The following is a 6000-nucleotide window of genomic DNA, read 5'->3' as shown; positions in this document are numbered from 1 at the left end:
TAGTTTTGATGTTTTAGTGAAAACTGATTATTGTTTACAGGTATTATCAAGTTTTAGAGATTTGCTTTCAGTTTGAGTTTGACGAAGATAATTTTAGAAATTTTTATTCTTTATATTTTTGTATTTCTTGTATTTTACATGGCATAAACAAATTAAAATGTCTGAAATATCAAGTGTTCCAATACTTTTGTAGGGCACTGTATCCTAACCTTATGATAAGTGTGGTATTATTAATGTTTTGTTTAAGAATTTTTAATTTTCTCTGTTGCTGCACTTTGTGTGAAATCATAGTCATATCATATATCATATTGATATGACAATATTGAGATAATTTGGCCATATTGTACAGCCCTACTGTCAACTAGCCAAAAGGTTTGAATATTAATTTACATCTACATTAAAAAAAACATGCTTAAAATGGCAGGGGGTTAAGAGGGCTGTAATTAGGGGGTCTTGGGGGGGTGTAGGGGTGTGGTGGAGCCACTCCCCAGATGCTGAAAGGCAAAAAAAGAAAAATGCTTCAAAGGGTGGGAGGTCCTGGGGGTGGGGGGAGCACACTGAAAGGTTTTAGCCATGCTAATGCTCCCCTGAAGCATTTGCTCAAAAAAGTCTGAACGACCTAAATGACATGGTGAAATGCTGAAGAGCTTTTCAGTAGTAGTAGTAGTAGTAGTACTACTACTACTACTACTACTACTACTACTAATAATAATAATAATTTCAACAGCTAAAATGTTTTGATCATTTACTTCTCTGGGCCCAAGTTTTACTATAGTTCTGGACTAAGTTTAATAGTGATCCATATAAAAATAGGTTTAGTTAATTTAACTTTTCTGTATAACTAAAGTGGGATGTGAAGCAATATCTTTTTTAATGTAATGTCTAAGTTCTGGCATTAATGGGTCTGTTTGGGGTTCTAGTTTTAAATTCAGGTTAGTTAGCAGTGGTGGCTCCAGAGATTTTTTTTACTGCAGGTGCTATGGGGGAGCTTGGCATTTTTCATGAGGGTGCTATGGGCTCATGTGTCGCGACGGCTCTCTGCTACACCTCTGCCACATTCACAGGCGTGCGTACACATAGCCACATTCTGATCTGCGACAGTCACTAATAACATACAGAATGACCAAAATCACACACAAACCTAGGCTACTGTTCAATACAAATATCCACAGACCTCAGCCAACAGCAGGCAGAGGAAAAAAAAAAAAAATCTTTCACTTACTATTGATTTGGTTGCTGTCCAGGGGCCTTGTTCTCTGAGGGTTAATTGTCAGGAGTTTGTCTGTGTCTGCTGCTGTTCCTCGGGTAGTTCTTTAGGCAACACAGACTTCACTTCTTTCCAGTTCCACTCATGGATATTTGGGCAGCAAAAATTGAACCATTTCAACAACTTGAAACTACACTCACTATAGTATGATGTCATCATTGATGCTGGAAAAACTCATCCATGCCTTTCTCTCCTCTAGGCTTGTCTACTGTAACTCCCTGCTCTTTTGGATCTGTGGAAAAAACCTTCAAAGGCTCCAATACATTCAAAACAGTTCAGCTAGAATTCTGATGAGAGTATGTAAACAGGAACACATTACACCTATACTCCATAACCTTTACTGGCTCCCCATCACCTACAGAATCCATTTTAAGCTTGCTTTCATCACCCACCAATGCATCCATGGCAATGTCCCCCGCTCACCTCAAAGACCTCCTCACTCCCCACACACCTTCTCGTTCCTTCCATTCATACAACACTAATCTTCTCTGTCTCCCTCGCACCAAGCTTCACACCATGGGAGGCAGGGCCATCTGTTCGGCTGCCCCTGGAACTCCCTCCCTGACCATCTGAGGGCTCCACAAACTGTGGAAGCTTTTAAAAAAAATACTCAAGACATACCTGTTTAGACAGGCCTCTCACAGGTCTAAACAACTTTTTTTTTTTTTTTTTAAGATTTTCTGTTTTTATTCCCCTCTTTATCCTTGGTTATTTTATATTTTTTCCTGTAGCACTTTGAGATTTTTATTAATGAAAGGCGCATTATAAATGAAATTTATTATGATTATCATGAAATTGTTAAACATGATGTCATTGAACGTTACGTAATGTTAGTCATTTGTGTAAAACAATCAGTTCTGTTGTTGAATGTTTATTTTCTTTTATGAGTGGAATATTTATCTAATCACATAAATCTGAAAATGCCACAAGTATCTTTTTTAAAAAGTTTTTATTAGAAATGGCAGTATTACAGTGTCAAACAATTCAGTGCAAAGTAAAGTAGTAAAGTAAAGTAAAGTAGGAAAAAGGAAAGAGGACAGGATAGGAAGGAAAGGATATGCTGCCATCTTGCTAGGCGTTATACAGCTCATTCAACATTGGAATATGCGAGGTCTATTAGAAAAGTATCCGACCTTATTATTTTTTCAAAAACCATATGGATTTGAATGACGTGATTGCGTCAGCCAAGCTTGAACCTTCGTGCGCATGCGTGAGTTTTTTCACGCTTGTCGGTTGCGTAACGCGCGAAGCCTCTGCTCCTCTTTCCATGACAAAAACTCCTGTAACAGTGGAATGTGCCGTTCATTTCCAAACTGGATGCTGTGTTTTATCCGGGATGTCATCTGGCTAGCACAGGAATTGTGAAAAGACATGGACATCAGCACTTTTTCTGCACATTGAGACAGATGTGCGGAGGAATTCCGCGCGACGCGGCGGTGCCGCTTGGCGCAAAGCAACGCCGTGATGAAGCCTCACAGGACATGTTCTGGCATGTCCAGGCACATCCACAATTTCTCGGATAATCACTCGATGGAAAAACCACCGACAGCTGTCTGAACGCCATCTCAAAGCCGTCCTGTGAGACCAAAACGGAGGTGGTTTTGTCTCGTTCCAGTAGCGAATCCATCGTGACGCGCAAAGCCTCCGCTCGGCTTTCCATGACAAAATCTCTTGTTAAAGTGAAATCTGCCAGAAAATGGTTGATGTCCAGCTCTTGTGATAACCAGAGAAATTGCACATGATGGTCACGGATCCATACAGCCATCTGTTTAGAAATGAAATGGACGCACAGCCTGTCAATGGCGGCTTCGGAGCGCGGCGCACCACCAGTCGCTCTGGGCCATCCTTAAAGCGACAGTAACACTCCGTAATCTCTTTGAAGGCCATAAAATTTTCACCAAAAACCATCTGAATTTCTCGAATGGTGTCCACTTTGATGTCCCTCACAGTTTCTGAAAAAATTTTGATCAAGCAAAGCGGCAGTCTCTGAGCCATTCCAAACAATGAAAAAAATGACGAGAGGGGTGGACCACTCCTCACTCAAAGCCTGCTCACAGGCGAATGACGCAACCGACAGGCGTGAAAAAACTCACGCATGCGCACAAAGGTTCAAGCTTGGCTGACGCAATCACACGTGATTCAAATCCATATGGTTTTTGAAAAAAATAATAAGGTCGGATACTTTTCTAATAGACCTCGTACACAGTGGGTCATACACATTTGACATACAGCTCATCTGAATACATTCAAAGCATTACAGACTGCTATAATTTTCAGAGCCTTCTTATTTTCAGACATTTCAAATGAAATAATGCACTGTTTAAAACCATTGTAAAAACCAGTGAAGCATATTTTTTCCCCTGAGAATTTGCAACAGTGAATGTGAAATTTGGACATTAAAAACACCACAAGTATCTTACTGTGGAAAACTGAAAGGATGATGTCATCGCCCTGCCTCTATAACATCTCATTAACAGTGTAACTTAACAGTCTAATTTAGTATATTATTCTTTTCTTCTGTTGGTGGTGGGACAAAGTGCTGAGCTCAGTCTGAGAAACTCACTCAGAGCAGAGAGACACTGAGGGGCTTCTTTAAAAACTCTTAAAAAACACTTAAAAAAAACAATTAACAAGTAACTTCCTTCTGGTTAAAGGCAAAGAAAAGTTGAAAATGTGCTAAAGAAAATACAAATACAACACACATAAAACAGTACAACTAAATTGAGAGTGATTGGGGTGAGAAAATAGTCATCAAAAAACCCGTGGGACCCTTGGGTTTGGGACCTTTGTCAACAGGGGGTCTGGGGCATGCTGACCCCCCCTCCCAATGTGCTGCTGTTCGTATTTCTGACCACATGCGTATCATGACCAGCAAACAATTAACAATGGAATCAAAAGTATGAAAATTAAGATTTGCTGAGCCATTGACCTGCTGCATTTATCCAGTGGATTTTGGTGGCTTTTTTCCTGTCCTCTTCACTTTTCTGACAATAAAAGAATTCCATCACTTGTCCGTTGGCAGCACTGGCTGCAATAAAGCTTACTGCTCTAATTCCTGTAATTTTTTATTTTTTAATTTAAGCAGGTTACTCCCATTGAGCTCATTATCTCTTTTGCAAGGAAGACCTGGGCAAATTATAATGTTTCCAATTCACCTAACCAGCATGTCTTTAAATGTAGGAGGAAACCGGAGCACCTGAAGGAAACCCACACAAACACGGGGAGAACATGCAAACTCCACACAGAAAGACCATAGGTGGGAATTGATCCCATGACTTTCTTTCTGTGAGACAAGCACGAAGCCACCGTGCTGCCCAAATGCTGTAAAATGTAAAATGATTTTTTTCAGAATGCAAGTGTAAATAACAGGGAAAACCAAACATTTATCACAGATGTGAAAGAAAGAGTGTGCGTTGTAAAACCCTGACATCAAAGGTGTACCTTGTACAAATACTTCTGTGAAGGCTCTCAGTTGTCCAGGTGGTTTCCATAGTAGAGAAGGTTGAATCTTTCGCTTGAAGCGAAAACAAAGCGAACAAAGTGAAACGTCCTCTTGTCAAGCAACCCAGTCCAGTCAAAGATTCAAGCTTCTCTACCACTTGTACAAATACCTATTGGAAAATGCGCTTTTCATTAATAACTGAGCAAGGTTTTAAATATCTCTACAGGAGGGAGGATACCCTGTTTCTTAGTAATTTTAAAAATAATTTAGTAGGAAAGATGTCCCTTGTGTAAATGTCTTTACATGCCTTTAATAAATAACAGAACAGGAAGGATAATGATGTCTTTTCATCCTCAACAGTAAAGAACATGCTGTTGTAAATACCAGTATTTTATTGAAAGGTCCTCGGTCTGTCTGGAGTTGTCTGAGTATGTGGGGGATTTTTATGTTACGTTTTGAAGTGTGTATGTTAACTTTGTAAAACCGTGCATTTTTCTGATGTTTCGTCACAGAGTTACAAATGTGTGTTTTGACCACTTTCAAAATGGCGGACGGGGTTTCCGGGCGGGTGTGTATGGAGCAGAGAGTGAGTGCGCCCTCTAGCCTTTCTATAACATAACTCAATCAGCCCCCCCCAACCACCACCACTCGGGTCCTCACGCGGATGCTGCGACCGAAGCTCCTGTGCGCGCGAGGTCTCGCAGCAGCAGCAGTAGTTCACTGTTCCTCCTACAGAGATGTCGCATGAGCTTCTCCACTCACCGCAGTGGATGTTTCTCTCTCTGTTGTGTTTCCCTCGTGTGTCTAACAGTTAACTAATCCGGTCAAACTAGCGGCTCTTGCCGCCACGAGCGTCTGAGCATATGTAGTAACCCCCCCCCACACACACACACACCTCCTCCCCCACTCCTCATAACGGAGGCGTTTAAACCCATCCTGTCTCTCCTCCACTCTTCCTCCCTCCGTCTCTCTCCCCCTGTCTCCCCCTCTCTCTCTCTCTCCTCCCCCCCCCCCCTCTCTTCTCTCTCCCTCCTCTCTCCTCTCCCTCCCCCCTCTCTCTCTCTCTCTCTCCCCCCCCTCCTCTCTCTCCTCTCTCTCTCCTGCCCCTCCTCTCTCTCTCTCTCTCCCCCCCTGCCCCTCTCTCTCTCTCTCTCCCCCCTCCTCCCCTCTCTCTCTCTCTCTCTCTCCCTCCCCCCCCCTCTCTTCTCCCCTCTTCTCTCTTTCTCCTCTCCTCCCTCCTCCCTCCTCTCCCCCTCCTCCTCCTCTCTCCCCCTCGTTTCTCTCTCTCCCT

The sequence above is a fragment of the Thalassophryne amazonica genome, chromosome 6 (genome assembly GCF_902500255.1).
Source record: "Thalassophryne amazonica chromosome 6, fThaAma1.1, whole genome shotgun sequence".
Lineage (NCBI taxonomy): Eukaryota > Metazoa > Chordata > Actinopteri > Batrachoidiformes > Batrachoididae > Thalassophryne > Thalassophryne amazonica.
Note: the sequence above shows the minus strand (reverse complement) of the source record.